The sequence below is a fragment of the Castanea sativa genome, chromosome 2 (assembly GCF_040712315.1).
Source record: "Castanea sativa cultivar Marrone di Chiusa Pesio chromosome 2, ASM4071231v1".
Taxonomy (NCBI): Eukaryota; Viridiplantae; Streptophyta; class Magnoliopsida; order Fagales; family Fagaceae; genus Castanea; species Castanea sativa.
The window spans coordinates 3335973-3355195 of record NC_134014.1 but is presented as its reverse complement, the minus strand read 5'-3'; the positions used below and the strand labels follow the sequence as shown (position 1 = coordinate 3355195).

General features: G+C 35.0%; 1 pseudogene; it reads left to right on the top strand.

Moving 5' to 3' along the window:
* Positions 1–3595: 3595 nt before the first annotated feature.
* Positions 3596–16177, top strand: LOC142624324 (amine oxidase [copper-containing] alpha 2, peroxisomal-like; annotated as a pseudogene).
* Positions 16178–19223: the final 3046 nt, after the last annotated feature.

Here is a 19223-nt window from a genome sequence, read left to right as displayed (position 1 = left end):
ATGGTCTTTTGTTTGATAGCAAGGCTTTTAGGAGGTATTGCTATGATTTGGGCATTACAAACAAATATTCCACCTTGTCTTATTCACAAGGGAATGGACAGGCTGAGGCTGTCAACAAGGTAATAGTGAATGAGCTCAAGAAGAGACTAGATAAGGTAAAGGGAAAATGGGTAGAAGAGTTGTCACATGTTTTATGAACGTATCGTACTACTCCTTGGAGGTCCACTAGAGAAACCCCTTTTTCTATGACTTATAGAGCCGAAGCTGTAATCCCTCTCGAGGCAAGGTTCCTAACACTGAGGACGAGCTCTTTCACCCCAAGTAACAATGATGGCTTGTTAGAAAAGAGTCTAGATTTAATTGAAGAATGGAGGGAAAATACAATGGTTCAATTAGCGTACTATCAACACAAGCTCAAACAAGGGTATGATTCAAACGTAAAGTTGAGACCACTTGCACATGGAGACTTGGTATTCAGGAAAGTGTTAGGTACTGCAAAAAATCCGGCATGGGGAAAATTAGGGTCCAACTAGGAAAGGCCATATCGTATTACCTTGGTAGCAGGGATAGGGGCATATCATCTAGGAGACTTAGATGAAAAAGTTGTATCACGCCCATGGAATGTAAATAACCTGCGAATGTATTATTATTAATAAAAATCCTTCTTATCACATGTCGTTTATAATATTTTGTACTTTTTTTAAGTATCAAACAGAACCTTGGCTATGTCTGGCTTCTCAAACCACATACCTTGGGTAAATTGATATTTCACAACATTTTTCTAAGTGTTAAACAGAACCTTAGTTATGTTTGGTTCCTCGGACTAGCTACTTTGGGTAAATTAACACTGTAAGTTATTTTTCTAAGTATCAAACAGAACCTTGGCTATGCTTGGCTTCTCAGACCACGTACCTTGGGTGAATTGATATTTCACAACATTTTTCTAAATGTTAAACAGAACCTTAGTTATGCCTAGTTCCTCGGACCATCTATTTTGGGTAAATTAACATTGTAAGTTATTTTTCTAAGTATCAAACAGAACCTTGGCTACGTCTAGCTCCTCGGACCACATACCTTGAGTAAATTGACATTTCACAATATTTTTCTAAGTGTTAAACAGAACCTTAGTTATGTCTGGTTCCTTGGACCATCTACTTTGGTAAATTAACACTGTAAGTTATTTTTTTAAGTATCAAATAGAATCTTGGCTATGTCTGGCTCCTCGAACCACATACCTTGGGTAAATTGATATTTCACAATATTTTTCTAAGTGTTAAACAAAATCTTAGTTATGCCTGGTTCCTCGGACCATCTACTTTGGGTAAATTAACATTGTAAGTTATTTTTCTAAGTATCAAATAGAACCTTGGCTATGTCTAGCTCTTCAGACCACATACTTTAGGTAAATTGATATTTCACAGTATTTTCCTAAGTGTTAAACAGAACTCTTTGGTCCCTCGGACCATCCATTTTGGGTCAACTAACACCTAAGGTTGATCTTGATTATGTTTAGCCATCCTGATCACATATCTTAGGGACTCCCAAAATAGTGATCTGAATAGATAGGAGTTCATGAGCATCACTTAATACATTTGTAAGTATATCAAACCTATCTGTTGTTTGGTCAATACCTGATTATTACCTCAAGATCATTAGGTTTACAATGAAAGATATGAATCATTATTCTGTTATGATGTATGAATCTTGTAATTACAAAGGTGTTTTGCCAATTTGGTTGATTTACTAACTTTCGATCCTATTGATTAGAAGAGAATTATCACTCATGCAAGTAACAAAGTTAAGCATATATCATTGTTCTATTAATTAAGTACTAAACAAAATAGAAATTATACAAGTAAAAGATACAAACAACATACACGTAAAGAAAAAGCTGGTCATTTTCATTAATTTAAAGCCTTTTGAAGAGGTAGTTTACTTACAGAACATCCAATTATATCAAATAAAAAAAATACTAAGGCTAAAAGAAAGAATAAACTAGGACCAATCATGGCTTTGTCTTTATCACAAGATTGCCCTTGGAAGTCTTTGAAGGCTATTTAGGAGCCGTGGTGTCAGAAGCAAGCCCTTTGCCCTTCGAGTCCTCCTTGGTAGTGATAGGAAGGGTCGCTAGGACAATTTCCATTGACTGGGTAGCTCCCTTCTCCTTGGCAGGCTCCTTAGGGGCAGTGGGAGGGTGAGCAGCATCATGGACTGCCTCTTTAGTTGTTTCAGTTGGTTGTCCCGTTGCCTCAGGCTACTTAACCTCCTCGGACCGATGTCTAGTGGAAGGAAGGGCTTCAACTGAGCCGCACTTTCCAGCATCTGCTCCCCGGGAGGCAACATCATCCTTGCATCCTTGGGGATAGATGGAGCAGAAGCTCAAATGGCTGGGAGATAGTAAACATTATCTGTCCTCTAAAGGGCAGAAGAGGCATCAACCCCAGCCTGGGTAAGTGCCTCATTCCACACTTGGAGGCAGTAATGCCTACATACCTCCGAGACTTGCAACCTAAGGTTTTCCTCAGTCTCAGACACCCCAACCTCGTATCCATCTTGCTTAGCTCGATCCCTTGCTTTCTTGGCTTCCTCTTTGGCTTTTTCAGCTTCCTCCTTAGCTTTGTTGGTTTCCTCCTTTACCTTCTTAGACTCCTTCAGACTCTTTTGGAGGTTCTCTATCAGCTTCTTTACCGCAGCATAATCCTCGTCGGCCTGGCAAAGCTGTAGCTGTTGGGTCTCGGCTTGCCTTTCAGCTACATTTAGAGTTGCCTCGGAGCTCTTTTTATCACTTTCTGCCTTGTTCAACTTGGCAGTGACCTCTTGTAGCTTCTTCTCCGCCAACTCAAAGGTCTTTTGGGCATTGATGCACCTGGCCTCCTCATCCTTCATTACTCTGTGTGAGCTGATAATTATCTCCTCAGCCCTATAAGTAGATTGGACAGCCTATTCACAACAATAGAAAGGAATAAAGGGGCATAGTCAAATCAAAAAAAATAAGTATAAAAAAAATGGAATGAGTAAAAGTTGGAGAAAAGTTGGATGGGAATCTTACCATGGTGAGCTCCTTTTTTAATGTCATGAAGACATCTTGCTTCCTCATCTGCCTCAACTTGGCCATATCCTCAAGTAACAGAAGAGCTTGTTCTAATGCGTCAGCCACACAAGCAGCTGTTCCTGGGTCAGATGTCTAATGAAGGCGTCGGCAGTGACCTCATGATTATCTAGGATCATTGTTGGGGCCCAAATTGGGGTAGACATAGGGGCCTGAACCTCAGTCCTCTTCTCCAGGCTCGTTTGTGTTGTCTGAGCGTGCTTGACTCCCTTTTGAGGCTCCATGTCCTTGGTAAGGTGGCTCTTCCATCCCTCAACCACTTCTTTGCCCTTAAACTGATCCATATTTCTCTTATGATCAGCCCGATCAATGTGTTGGGGTTGAATGGGTGGAAGAGAAGGGAGTTTAGGCTGAGAAGACTTCTCTGGCTCTATATCCTTAGGAGAGGGGAGTTTAGTCTGAGCAGTCTTCTCAAGCTCTTGACTCCCCACCTGGGATTCCATTATATCTCTGAGGCTGTGTCTGGTCCTGCATTGAATTCCCATTATGCTTGGACTGGCAGTTTCTTCTTGCGGATGGCTTGCTAGTTCTAAAGATGAAATGCTGAGGTCACTAGCTGGGCTTCCCGAGGAAGTAGGTTGGTTGAAAATCTCGAATTCGTCCTCAGAATCTAAGACTTCAACAAATTCTTCCTTTTCCTTGATGATGGGTTGGGATGGAAAAGGTATTGTGGGAATACCTTCAGGTATGGGTTGTGTGGCGAGAGTAACTTAGGGAATAGGGGCACCCTCAGGAAGAAGGAAACCCTTGACAGCAACACTTATCCGGTGTAGGTGTAGGTCTTTTGCTCTAATCACGCACTTCGGCGCTTGGAAGGATTTGGAGATGGAAGTGTAGTCGAGGATCAAATGTGCTACTCGGAGCTGATTATGAGTGTCTACAAATACTTTAGCCTTCAATATCTCGTCTAATTTCACCTAGTTGACAAGGATAAAGTTGGGGATAGCAATGCGTCTGTCTGCAAAACCATCAAGAAAGGCAGAAACGTCCTCAGTAAAAAAGATTAATTAAGTAAATCATAGGAAATTTTCTATATAGATACAAATTAAAGATGAAGAAGAAGAGGGGGTGATTATAAATAGTTGGCCTAAGCCTAGAGTCCCACCTGGTTGCCCCTTTCTCGTCGGACAGGGGAGGCCATCGTGCCATTCCCCAGATACGATCAAAAAATCTTTTTTCAGACCCTTGTTGGAGTCAAGGAGGCATTGGATGAGTCTAACCTCTGAATACCTAGATTTTAGGTAGTATCCCTGCCTAGTTAGGTGGTGGAGATTGTAAATCCAGTTAACTTCGTGATGGGTTAGTCCCAAACCCATCTTTTCATTGAGCGCATCTACACAACCTAAAATTCTAAATAGATTTGGAGCGCACTAGGTAGGAGCTAATTTATGGGCCCTGATGTAATCCCTAGTGACCGTCCCCATGGAGATTTTCATCCCTCCCTCTATAAAAGCGATCATTGGGATTACTACTTCTCCCCCTCACATTTTCTCTTGCCATTCTCCTTCCTTACAATACCTAATGGATACCCCTGGTGGAATCCTATACAAAGTTTTAAACTATTCTATTTTTTTCTCGGAATCTACTAAAGAAGCGAATCTACCCATTTTTAAGAGAGGGTTGAAGGTATTGAAAAATAAAGAAAGGGAAAAGAGAGCCGAGGAGAAAGAGACACAAAAGAGAGAAAAGTATACGAAAAGAGAATGAGTGAAGAGGTTTATGAAGACTTACACTAAGAAGAAAAACCTCCTCGGATTAATTCTTGGTAGCTGTAAGGGCACGTGTAGATTGTGAAATTTTGCAGGTTCGTTGTATGAGTGTTAAAGTGGGAAAGATGATTTGATTAGATGATATTTGAAGAGTGTCCATTTTATGGACAAGATTCGTTTGAAATAAATCTAAGATCTGAAGCATGCCACGTCAATTAAAATCCAACTGACTTAACTCAACAAGTTCAACCAGAGTTAGATGTAAAGGTTAATACTGCATTGCAACTTGCAACCACTTTACTTTAAAAAAAAAGAAAAGAAACCTCTTCTCTTTGGATCTAGATGCTAAACATAGAACAGAGTAACTGAATGATCAAAGAAGTATAATATTGTTCCTAGCAATTGGATTCTGGACATTTAAAGTAATAATAAAATAATGTTTATTTTCTAATTTTTCTTCTCTCTACCCTCTCTCTCTGTCCCCTCATTATTTCATTTATCTTTCTCTCTCTTCCTTCTCTTCAAATCATTATGCTCTCTCCTCTTCAAACCTGAAGCACTTCCTTCCTCTCTCTCTCTCTCTCAAATAGAAATGGAGAGGATCCGGATCCGTCTAATGTTTGGGTTAGACCTATTAAGGGTATTGTTGTATTTGTGCACCTTGATAAGATGATGATTGTGAAGTGGTACCAATACCAAAAGCTAAGGGTACTGAATATCGAGATTCAAAAATGAGGCCACCATTTGCAGCTGAAACAAAGCCTATCATTGTTGTCCAGCCTCATGGTCCCAAATTCAAGATCCATGGTCACACCATAAGGTAAACAATAAGGCCACACAAATTGTATAACTTTTGCCCATCATTGAATTAATATTTGATTGAGATATAATAAAAATGATGTCAGTACTTATCTCATATTAAAGTGTCATTACACTAATCACAGTTTGTTATCTTAATAAGTTATGAAAATTGTTATGTGTATAATGTTATTAGCCAGGTGATGAATGAAATAAGTTAATGGTTGTTTATTAATTAAAATTGAGGGTTTCAAAATATAATTTTTGAATGTTGGGTTTCAAATTTTATAAAACAAGGACTTTTTATTTCAAGTTAAATGAAGAATATCATTTACATAGTTAATTTAAGAATTTAATTATGTTCTAGATCTGATAGTGTACGATGTGTCAAGTTATTCAAAATTTTAGATTATGTGGCACTAGATACATCTTTAATGTTGCAGTATATAGTCTATATCATAAAATGCATCCTTTTAAATGGAAATGCTCTTAATATAGTTTTTTTGTGATAAAATTAGTTGGGAAAACTATAATTTGCACCTTACCTTTGATGTCCGAGCTGGTCTTGTTATATCTCTAGCCATAATTTTCGATTCCATTGAAGATAAACATCGCCAAGTCCTAGATAAAGGCCATATTTCTGAGCTATTTGTGCCCTACATGGATCCTACAAAGGAATGGTACTATTGAACATTTTTGGATGCTGGAGAATTTGGGCTTGGCTTGAGTGCCGTATCTCTTCAACACCATGCAGATTGCCCAACCAATGCAATCTTCATGGATGGGTACTATGCCAATTAGGATGGAGAGCCTGTTAAAGTTTCAAATGCATTTTGTGTATTTGAGCGATATGCAGGTGACATAGCTTGGCAACACACAAAGGCAATTATCATTATTATTTTTTTAAATATGTGCTAAAGTATACAACAAACAAAGTATATACACATGGGTGTGGAAAGGGGGGCTAGAAATCGAGAAGAATAGGACAAAGAAGAGAAATAGGGTCATGAACAGTGTCAAACCTAGGATTTAATTCCTTATAAAATTTAATTTTTTATTATTTAAAAATTGGTTAAATTTTTGTAACACACAACACAAAAATAAAAGTATAGATGTGCCTTGTGTGTGAGAGCATATATGCGTTCACATATACATGCAACATAACACAATAAATGTAAAAATTAGGAAATTAAATTCAACTATTTATAATAAAAAATTTCACAAAAAAATAATTGCATTAAAAAAACCTTTTTTTAAGGGATTAGCAATGCTTTTTGGTTATTTCGCTCTCTCTCTCTCTCTCACACACACACACACACACACACATTGAAAGTACTACTTATCTTTCAGTTTCATTTTATCCTTACTTTCCTTTGTTTTGAATGTTAAAGTAAGAAAAGTAAAAGATTTTTTTTTTTTTTTTAAAGTATATTTCCTCAAAAGTGTTAAAAACAAAAAGAGATTATAATCAAATAAATTTCTTCTATGAAATATATCAACAACAAAATTTGTAAGTAATTGTAATAGACTGTTTTATATTTTCTGTTTTTGAAAAAAAACAAAGTTTTAACAAATTCAACCAATCAGGCTCAACAATAATTTATATATGACATTTTAGTTAGTTGGGATTATCTGTTTTCCCTAGTTGCATATATATACATCTGATATTTGTTGTTTGATTTTTTATTTTTTTATTTTTATTTATGGCTTCACAGATAATAGAGGTTAGACCTAGCGTGAGCCTAGTTGTTAGGACTGTTTCAATCATTGGCAACTATGACTATATCATGGACTGGGAGTTCAAGAAAAGTGGTAGTATTAAATTTGGGGTATGGAAATTAAATAACCAAACCATCTATTTATATTAGTATCCTTATTGTTTTTAATAAAAAAATTATCATTATTATTTCAGTTGGTTTCATTCGAAATTATGATGATCCATTTCACAGTTATAATTTTATTTTCGAAATATAACTGTGTCTAGAATGCTATGTCATTTAATTAAATGTCAATTTAAAAAAAAAAATTAAAATTATAAATAATATATATGTCATTAAATGTTAGGTTCTAAGAAATTAGGAACTAATGTATTAGAACTTTAATATATATATATATGTTGGCAAACCATGATCAAAACGTTTAGTCTAGATTTAGGCTGCTCAAAGTATGTGTTTGTGTAAAGTTGGAATCGAGTAATTGCAGGAAATTAATATTCAATTTCTGCAAGGCTCGATCGATCGAAGCTCGTGTAGAGTATTTTTCTGCAAAATTTTCCAATTTAGCCCAAGTCCGTTTGACGTGTAGGGTTTTATGTTTTATGTTTTATGTCTCATATAAATAGAAAAACCCTAGCCATGTTTTAGAGGTTGTTGATATGCTGTGTGTGTGGATCTCTTATGAGATCTAGAGGTGTTAGGTTCTAAAAGTTTAGAACAATTGGCAAATCGTGAATGCATAAGAATATACAAGCTGCAGAAAGAAGATTTCAAAATCTGTCTGGTTCGATTGATCAAGAAACAGGCTCGACTGATCGAAAGTCGTATCTGCAGAATTTTATTTAAGCCCAAACAGTAGTTCAAGCCCATTAAGGATTAGGGTTTCAGATCTACTTCTCCCACTCTATAAAGGAAACCCTAAACACGTTTTTATAAAGGCGTTTCAGAGAGAAAAGAGTGTGCCTCTTTTGTATTTAGGGTTTTTTTTCCTAAAAAGCTCTCTCATATCTTCTACCGGTGTTAATACTTCAAGAATCTCAAGATCCGGTGTTGTAAAAGTTGCTGCCTTCTCTAGTCATCAAAAGTGCTGATGATCTAAACCTTAAAGGTGGTCTTGGAGTCACAAACAGGAGAGTTTGTGTTGCTAAACCTTTGAGTGGGATCTCAAAATCACAAACGTGGGTGTTTGTGTTTTGCAAAGGTCAAAGAAAGAAGTAGTCTGTGGACTCGAAGCTGTCACGTGGTCGTGGTAGTAAATTTCCTACTCAAGGTAGCAATAAAATGTTAGTGGTCTAAGTCGCTATTGTACAAACTTCAATTCTTTCATAGTGGATTTGCTATTTTACCTTGAGGATAGTTAGGTCAAATCCTCTGTAGGTTTTTTACCGGTTTGGTTTTCCTAGGTCATCATATCATTGTGTTCTTTATATTTCCACTACTTTACATGATATGATTGTTATTGTTTTAACCTAGATTTGAATAATAAACCTAAGTATTCACTTGGTTAATTAATTAGGTTAAACAATCTAGTTTACAGGGGTTTAGAAATGTACAAGAGGTACTTACCTTCATACACACTTAGGATTATCAAGATCAAGATTGATGTCGAGAGCTTGGTGATCGCTTCAGTTGCTGTTTCAGGAGCTTAAAGAAAAACACAAGTGGGTATACTTGTGAATGCTGTGGATCTGAGAAAGAAGTAGTTCATGAACTTGGAGCTGTCATGTGGTCGTGGTAGTAAGTTTTCTACTCGAGGTAAATAGGATGTTAGTGAACTAAGTCGCTATTGTAAAATTTCAATTCTTTCATAGTGGATCTTTTTTTACCTTGAGGATAGCTAGGTTAAATCCTTTCCAAGTTTTTTACCTGTTTGTTTTTCCTGGGTTATCATATCATTGTATTCTTTATTTTTCGCATTGTTTACTTGATATGATTTGCTTGTGTTATCCTAGATTTGAATAATTTGCCTAAGTAATCACTTGGCTAAATAATTAGGTTAAACAACTGGTGTTTTAAATGGTCTAAAAACGTACAAGTGGTATCAAAGCAGGTCAGCTCTTGTGTTTAGATCTTTTGGTCTAAGAGTTGATCTTTGACCCCTGTTGTCATGGAACACGGTCACTCCCTTGTGATCCCACCTTACTTTGATGGGAACAACTATATCTACTGGAAAGTAAGGATGAAAGCATTCCTAAAATCCATTGATGAGAGGGTTTGGAATTCAGTTGAATACGGATGGGAGAAGCCGACTACTCCTATAAGCGAGTGGCAAACTTCTAAAAAAGAAGCAGCTGCTTTTAATAGTAAAGCCATGAATACTATTTTCAATGCTGTTTCTATGGAGGAATTCACGAAGATCTCAAATGTTGAGGTTGATCATACTGCATGGAATATTCTCCAAACTATGCATGAAGGCAAAGTAACTACCATTACTGAGAGCAAGGATGTAGACTCCATCTCTGTTGATGAGCTTGTAAGATCTCTTTAGTCCTATGAGTTAGACCTATCCAAGATAAACAAATCCAAATCAATGGCTCTTAAGTCTGTTGATGATGTTGATAGGAATAGATTTGATGATGAACTCTCTTCTACAGAGATTGCATACCTTGCCAAGAACTTTAGAAACTTTCTTGGGAACAATAACAGAAGGGCAAGAGATAAAAACAATGATGAACCTAGGAATTATAAGAGAAATGAACCCACTAAAGTGAACAATACTGATAATTTTAAGAGGAAGTAGATCAAACCTCTAATAATTCTTTGGGTCAATAATGTTTTGGTTGTCAAGGGTATGGTCATGTGAAATTAGAATGTCCTACATTCTTGAGATCAAAGGGTAAGGCTATGGATGTAACCCTGAGTGATGATTAAGTTTCTGATCATAAGTCTGGTAGTGATGAGGATGGAAACTTCACTGCTTTCACAGCTACTGTTGTAGTTGATGAAAGTGTTGTTGTTGAAGAGAGCCCTTCTGATGGGGAACTCTCTGAATGTGCTGATTTGCAAGAAGCTTACAATAAGCTGTGCAAAGCTACTGCAAAAGATGCAATGAATGTGGAAAAAGGTTTAAAGAAAATTACTTCTCTTGAACTGGATAAGAAAGATTTGTTGTTGAAATTGCTTGATGCTAGCACTTTAATTGATAAAGTGAAGACTGAGAACATGATGTTGACTAACAAGATTAAAAAATTGAAACTAGAATTATCTATTGCTAGAGAATAAACTAATCTGCTAGTTCTAAACTTGATCACATGTTGAGTGTTTTGAAGTCTCTTTTAGACAAAACTGGTCTAGGTTTTGTAGAAAGCATCTCTTTGTCTGAAACTCATTCCACAAATTTTGTTCCTTCTTCTGAGCCTCCCGTGAGTGAGATTGTCAAACTAGTAGAAGTTACACCCCCTAGGAAGATTAGGGTTGATCTCAAAGAGTCTAAGCCTAAGACTCCTAATCATCCTAAGGATAAGTTGCATGATAGATCTGTTTGGGTTTGTCATTTTTGTGGAATGTATGGGTACATTCGTCCAAACTGTTTCAAGTTGCAAGTTGCTAAGCAAGCAAATAAGACAAGATCCTATGGAACTTATTGGTGAGTTGGTAAAGGCATTAAACCTTTATTCCAATCCTGGAGTTGTTCATCATTCTAATCATTAGAACAACTCCAATGCTAGAGTTGCATCTAAGAGGTTTTGGATGCAAAATACTCAATCTAATTGAGTCTTTCTGACATGGTCCTTGTACTTCATCTCTCTATTCTTTGTGACCATTCTTCGTTTGTTGTTTTGGTTTCTCTTTATTTTTAGGATTTGCATTGCATAACATTCATGCATTTCATGTTAGGTTATTTTTTGTTTTTGTTTTTTATTTTAAAAAAAAGGGGGAAAGGAAGGTAAAATGTGTTTTGCATTATTGTTCTTGGATTTGAAATCAAGGCTGTCCATATTATTTTTACATAACATGTTTATGTTCTTTGTTTAGCTTGATTGAGCTCATTTTATTTCACTTTACTAGTTTTGGCTATGTTGTGCATGTTGTGTGGGAGTTGTTTATAGTTTTTGATCACATAATCTTGATTTTGAAGTCACATGTTTTTGATTGTAAGGACTAACAAATCCTAAAAGAAAGACATAAATAACCATCTCACCACTGTTTACTAGCCAATCATGAACACCTTAGTGCATTTCATATGATTTTGTGCTCGAAAAAGTGTAGCACATACACAAAAAGAACATAAGGTGTAGCCTTGACTTAAATAATAAAATTGGTGTATACCTTATTGAGCTATAATAAATTCAAATTGAAATAAAAATTGGTGTGTACATTATGAGGCAAATCAGGAAACTTACATGATTGCAAGCTTGTTTTCTAGGAGATGTGGGAGTTATATGATATAACTCTTTAGGTGATAGTTACTTTTAAACGTATGTGATGAGTTCTATAGAAATTGTGATTGATTACTATTTACTTATCACCTCACATGTATCTCATGCTTTTGCTAGTTGCACACACTACACAAGTTATTCTTTGCTAAACTTAGTACATAATATTGTATGTGATCTTGTTGTGGCCATTCAAGATTGAAAATTTCTTGATTTTGATGCAAAATATGTTTAATGGTTGTATTTTGAGGACAAAATTGGTTGAAAATCGTGTTTTTTGGAAGATCTGGGTTGAATTCAAGGGTTTTTAAAAAACTTTTCATCTTATACTCATGCAATTCATTTATAAAACAATGTGCTTTGAGGAGTTTCTGCATTAAAATGCTCTATTTTTTGAAAAACTATTTTTTCCAAATTTTCGATCGATCGAACCTGTTGCTCGACTGATTGAAAATGTGATAAAAATTTTGGTTACAATCTGCTTGGCTCAATCTATGCTCGATTGGTGCTGGATCGATCGAAAAGCATCTTCTCTTCGATCAATCGAACCTATTTTTTCGATCGATCGAAAATCGGTCAGAGAGTTTTTAAAAAAGGTTCTTCTCACGTGTTCATCACATTGTTCATACTTTTTCAATAAGCTTTTTCTCTCTTCTTCTTCGACCGATCCACTTCAAGTCAAATTTTTTTCGTTTTCTTCCAAAATTTTCTCAAGGTTTTTGTCTTCAAGTGTTGGTAAGACCTTTTTAACCCTTCTTTTTCATTTTATTTACATTTTTCATGCATTTTAGGTGTAATTTTCGAACATATAGGAATTTGGTTTTTTTTTTTTTTTTTTTGAGTTGGTTTCTTTCAAAATTAATCATTGGGTTTTTGTTCTTAGATCTATAAACATGTTTCCCATGCATTAATTTGATTAGTTTGGTGGTTTGAGAAAAATTTGAAATTCTAATGCTTGAAACTACATGAAATTGGGAATTTTGTTCAATTGGGTTGTAATTGGTAAAATTGACTTGTGTAATTGATTGATTAATTCATTATATGATGTTTCCTAACTAGTATGATGATTAATTATTCAATTTGGGTTACTTTTTAAAATTGGGTTCTTCAAAATTTGGGGTTTTTGTACTAAAACTCTATGTTCAAGTCAATTGTTGGTTTCTAAAGGATAATTGAACTGTTTTCAATGCATTAGAGCATGCATCAGAGCATGCATCATTTGTTCATTCAATTAATGCATCATATAGAATGATATTTTCTATTGTTGTTTTTCTTTCTAACCCTGTCTGATGCAGTCTACCCTTGGTTTTCTTTGTTTTCTTTCTTTGGTTTTTGTTTTGGTCTTTCCTTTCTTTCCCTTAGCATCATAATTAAGAAGACTAGAGCCAATAAGAAAACCTCCACCTCCTCTACCCCCGATTTCCAGAGTGATACGTTTCTTACCTTGAAAAATCAGGAAACCTTTGAGAAATTGAATGTATATAGGAAGGTGTGGGCTGAGAGGAAAGTGATTTTAGATGAGGTTGATCTTGAGATGCGTAGGAGTTTTGATCGTAGGGGTTGGTTGCCTCTTTTAGATGTAGATCATCCTCCTCCGGCTGTTCTGATCAGAGAGTTCTATTTGAATCTCTCAGTTCACTCCACTTCATCCAACATTCAGTTTATAAAGAGTTGGATAAGGGGAAAAGAGTATGTCATTACTCCGCAGGTAGTGGCCTCTACTCTTGGTGTACGTTTGGTACAACAGCCTGTTTATCCTTATGATGAGTCCCCTCTCCTGGACGACATCATGTCCCTCATCACTGATACTACCATTCAGTGGGATACTAATCATTGTATCACCTCACATGGGCTTACTGAGATTCGTTACTTTTTTTTTTGGATTTCTTGTCATTCTATCTGGCCTATCTCTTACTTGCACACCATTCCTCTTGAGCGTTGTGCCTTTTTGTGTTCCCTTGTGACTAATGCTCCTATGTGTTTTCTGTCTCTTTTCATTTGTTCTTTGGTTGAGGTTCATAGGAGTAGTTCCAGGTCACATGGTCTTTTCTTTCCGGTTTTCATTCATAGGATTTTGTTAGATTTGGATTTAGAGGATTTTCCTGCATCCGAGCCTATTCATATCATCACCCTCATAGGTGCCACCTTTCTTAGGCAAAGAGCGGCTTAGATGAAAGCTAGCTCTAAACGCCCTCGTGTAGAGTCTTCTACAAGTGATGCATCTCGGCCTCCTTCAGCTGGTGATCCATCTGCTGAGGAGTTTGTCTATCCCACCGCCGCAATTGATCCTCCACCTTCTGCTTTGGATGATTCCAGCCTTCTGGGTATGTTGGAGACTGTCATGACTGTTCAGGCGGTGCATGGACAGATTTTGGTGGATGTGATGGCTGAGCTTCAGGCTTTACATGTGAATTTGGCGAGTATTCGACATTCTTCCCCGCCTCCACCTTTTGATGATGAGTCTTGATTGCTCTTTGGCAATTCATCACAAAAAGAGGGATTATTTATACATGTTGATGGGGAGATTGTGTTTTTGTTGATAGGGGGAGCTTTAGATTGTATTTAGGAGATTCATGATGTATTCGTTTTTATGGGTTGTGTATGTTAGGAGGAGACTTTTTTTTTTTTTATCTCTTTTATTGTTTCTTGTTTCACATGATCTACATTGATTATTGATTTATATTATGAGGTTATTCATGATATATGTCTTTTATTTTTTGTTTTGTGAAATCAAGAATTTATTTATTTTACTTGTATTTTTTACACATGCGTTTATGTGTTTGTTGAGTGTTACAGGAATATATAGGTTGATTCAGTTGTGCTGCTGTCTACACTAGCAACTAATAGATAGTAGTTAGGTTGAATAGTTTTTGGGCATTTTGTTGTAATGGGCTATTTTGTAACTTTGAGCATTTTTGTTTTTGTATGTGTTTTGTCACGAATTACCAAAGGGGGAGTTTTTTAGGTTCTAAGAAATTAGGAACTAATGTATTAGAACTTCAATATATATATGTTGGCAAACCATGATCAATACATTTAGTCTAGATTTAGGTTGCTCAAAGTATGTGTTTGTGTAAAGTTGGAATCGAATAATTGCAAGAAATTACTATTCAATTTCTGCAAGGCTCGATCGATCAAAAATTAGACTTGATCGATCGAAGCTCATGTAGAGTGTTTTTCTACAAAATTTTCGAACTCAGCCCAAGCCCATTTGACGTGTAGGGTTTTATGTTTTATGTCTCATATAAATAGAAAAACTCTAGTCACGTTTTAGAGGTTGTTGATATGCTGTGTGTGTGAATCTCTTGTGAGATCTAGAGGTGTTTACTTTCATACACACTTAGGGTGATCAAGATCAAGATTGATGTCGAGAGCTTGGTGATTGCTTTAGTTGCTATTTCAAGAGCTTAAAAAAAACACAAGTGGGTGTACTTGTGGATGCTGTGGATCTAAGAAAGAAATAGTCTGTAGACTCAGAGCTGCCACGTGATCATAGTAGTAAGTTTTCTACTCGAGATAGCAATAGGATGTTAGTGGACTAAGTCGCTATTGTAAAACTTTAATTCTTTCATAGTGGATCTTGTTTTACCTTGAGGATAGCTAGGTTAAATCCTCCCTAGGTTTTTTACCGGTTTGGTTTTCCTAGGTTATCATATTGTTGTGTTCTTTATTTTCCGCATTGTTTACTTGATATGATTTGCTTGTGTTATCCTAGATTTGAATAATTTACTTAAGTAATCACTTAACTAAATAACTAGGTTAAACAACTAGTGTTTTAAGGGGTCTAAAAACGTACACTAAATATACCTTCCAAAATACTCCATTTCAAATGAAGAGATCATTTTCAGTAAAATGGTACCTAAAAAGACTTTATGAGGCTGTTAATTGTTATTAATAACAACTATATATGTCGTATGCACTCTATTTAATTAGGTGGGCTTATCAGGTATTTTGGAAGCAAAAGCTTCAACATACACCCACAAAAAACAAGTCAAGGAAGACATCTATGGTACATTGGTAACGGAAAATACTATTGCAATAAACCATGACCACTACATCACCTGTTATCTTGATCTTGACATTGATGGTGAAAAGAATTCATTTGTCAAAGGCAAGATGAAAACAATGAGAGCAGATGGTAGCACACCTAGAAAGAGTTACTGGACCATGATTCAAGAGCTAGTAAAAACTGAATCAGATGCAAGAATTTGGACTGACAAACCAACTGAATTATTGATAGTGAACCCTAATAAGTTTACTAAAATAGGAAACCAATTTGGCTATCAATTGGTTCTAGGTCCGGCGGCTATTCCACTTCTACTAGAGGATGATTACCTGCAGATCTGCGACGCATTTTCGAATTACAATGTGTGGGTTACGCCGTATAACAAGTCCAAAAGATGGGCTGGTGGGTTATACGTTGATCGAAGCCATGAGGATGATACCTTATTTACTTGGACAAATAGGTAATACATGTTTTTTTTAACGATAAAAATTCTCACACTCATTTTTTATACATTCGTATGCACAATTTTCACAATTGTATGTTCTTGATATAAATATTTTTGAAACGAGAAAAGGGTGATATTCATTATTAAAACATGGAAAGTGGATGTTTACGGAAAATGTTAAATAAGTTTTGGGAGAAAAGAATTTCCATTTTTTTAAAGTCAAAATATAGCGTTAGTCTCAAGTGCACACCAAAACACTTGATAAAGTTTTTTCCCTTTTTTTTCCTTGTCTTTTCTGTTAATAATTTGTTTTATAGGTGAAACTTCATTAAAAAGAATGTATTTTTATTTCTATCAATTTTTTAATGTTTAAAAGTTATAAAAAAATGATAAAATAAAATATTTTTAAAAAGCAAAAATTTTAATCGAAGAGAAAAAAAAATGTAAGGAGCTTAAATGTTTAATGTAATTAGCAAAAGTGTATTTTTCAAATTCTTTATGTATCAATTATAAATAAACTCCATAATTTGTCTTTGAGTAACGCTATAAAATTTTTCATGTACAGTTGTTTACCTTATGATTTTAAAATGTTATATATACTATAATCATTTTATGAGTGAAATAGAAACAAAAATAGGTTGTACTTGAAATTTATGTAATTACTAAGTATTATTACATGAGAGATATAAGTGCAATACGACTTATTCATATATTACTCTGCGTCTTGTAAGCCAAGTATCTGACACTTCGTATACACACGAATGTCCTCATAAATATTAGAAAAAATAAAACATATGAAGAGAATGCCTACTTAACTTATTAAACCTAGGGAACAAGCTAATATGTGAACAATTTTATCTATCTTGGCGTGTTTTGAGTCTTTTGACCAACTCAATATTACTTGTTAATCAACATATCTGTGCTAAATTAATCATGATATCATAGGTTGCTCCTCAAAAGATTAATTCGATCATGAAAATTAGAAAGCTAAGATTTTATGTGGCCTTGGCATTAGATATATATTTTTCTGAAATAGTCACATTCTAGCTAATTCACGTAGAGTCATAGGAACTAGTATGCATTTGACCTATTTATTATGAAAGTGGTTTATCCTATGACTAATATATAGGTTATATACAAATCTATAATTATATTTTAAAAAACCATAATTAACTCATCCTTATAATCTCATTGGTAAACAAAATTAGTAATCAAACTCAAAAGGACGAACCATTGACATAACTCAAAAGGATGAACCATTGACATAACAAAAAACATTACCCTTCTTTTTTCTCTTTAACATGGAACAATTCAATAAAATGTTTATTTTATTGGGTGCACATAATCCTCACATCTTACGTTAGAGAAACACGGCTTGGCTGGTCTTGCCTTGTCTCTCAAGTGGAGTTGAGAGTAGAGATGAGGAACTCAAAGAGTGTTGTTTTGAGGGCTTATGGGCTTTTTGAGTGTTTTTGAGGGTTTGTAACTATGGACAAGTATTTACTTAACTGGTCCTTAATGGGCTCATCAATTTCTGAGGGCCCAAAATCTTCAATAATTTGGATCCCATTTAATATGTTACCAGCGTGGGTATTTTACTCATTGCAATTTTATTTTAATTTTTTATTTTAAACGAAGTTTTATTAGTATTTAACTATTAATGTGAGAAAAAAAATGTAGATGTGGGAAAAAACAGTTTAGTGATAAATAAAAAAAAAAGTGGTATGTTTGTGGGGGTAAAAACAAGCAATTATATATATATATATATATATATATATATATATATATATATATTAATAAATGCCTCAAAAAGAAGAAGTTGTATTAGTACTTGACAACTAAATCAAGAGAGAAATGTGGAAGTGGGAGAAAAAAATGGTTTATTTTGTTAAATTTAGCTAAAAATTAGGAGTTTCTAAATTACTAGTTTCACATGTCTAACCCTATGATTTAAGCCTTAAAAACAGATGAATTTGAGGGTATTTTGGGCATCTAAATTGATTATCACAAACAGGGGAAGCCCCCTTAAATAGTAGTACACATATCTATACACCTGCAAAAGCCCCACCTTCAACCGAAAATCCAACTTCCAATGAAAACCCATTCAACCAAAAACTCACCTTCGGTCGAAAACCCCTTCCACCGAAGACCCACCTTCAACCAAAAACCCTTCTACCAAAAAAAAAAAAAAAAAAACCCACCTTCGACTAAAAACTTTTCTCCGTCAACACCCAGCTCAACCGAAACCCACCTTCGCACACCCAGCCCAGCTGCTGAAACCCAACCATAACCCTCCGAAACCTCTCTCACAAACCCATACTAGGCAACAAAAGGAGAGATTGAGATGACAATAAACTTGAGCCATGTAAGAGGGGAGAGATGACCGAGGAGTGGGCTATGGCTTCTTTTTTTTTTTGTGGAGAAATGTGGGCTATGGCTTGTGGACGTGAAGGGAGAGAGGAGAGAGAGGGAAATGAAAAAAGAAAAAAGAAGTGAATAAAAAATTTATAGCAACTAGCTACAATGATCTGCTAGTAGTAACAGATCGTTGTCAGTGGCGGCTCTAGAAATTTCTTTTAGGGTGGGTGGTTATTAAGAAATTTAAATTATAAAAAATTTAATGAAGAGATAACTTGAATATTTGATACAACTATGAGTCAAGTTGCTAAGAAGAGTAAAATTGTTGCAACTGTAAAGTCAAAAATAAAGAGTATAACTATCGTCACCATCAAGAAGAACTTACAATCACAATATTTTTCTTGGTATCATTTTTTAAAGAAAAATTAAATCAGAGATTATTTTTATTGAATAGGTCAAATGAGCTACAAATTTGAATAATTCGATATTTTTATCTTCTTTTTTTTGAATAATTTGTTCGCTTGTTGTTGTTTGTCTTATCTTATTTTTGTTTGATTTATGTTTGTTATTATTTGGGCTAATATTTACCATTGTTATTTAAATTTTTTATTTTTTTAATTTTAAAAAAGTGATTAAGGACTATGTTTGAGGGATATAACAAATTTTAAAATAATGCTACATCCACAACATTTTTACAATAAATCTTA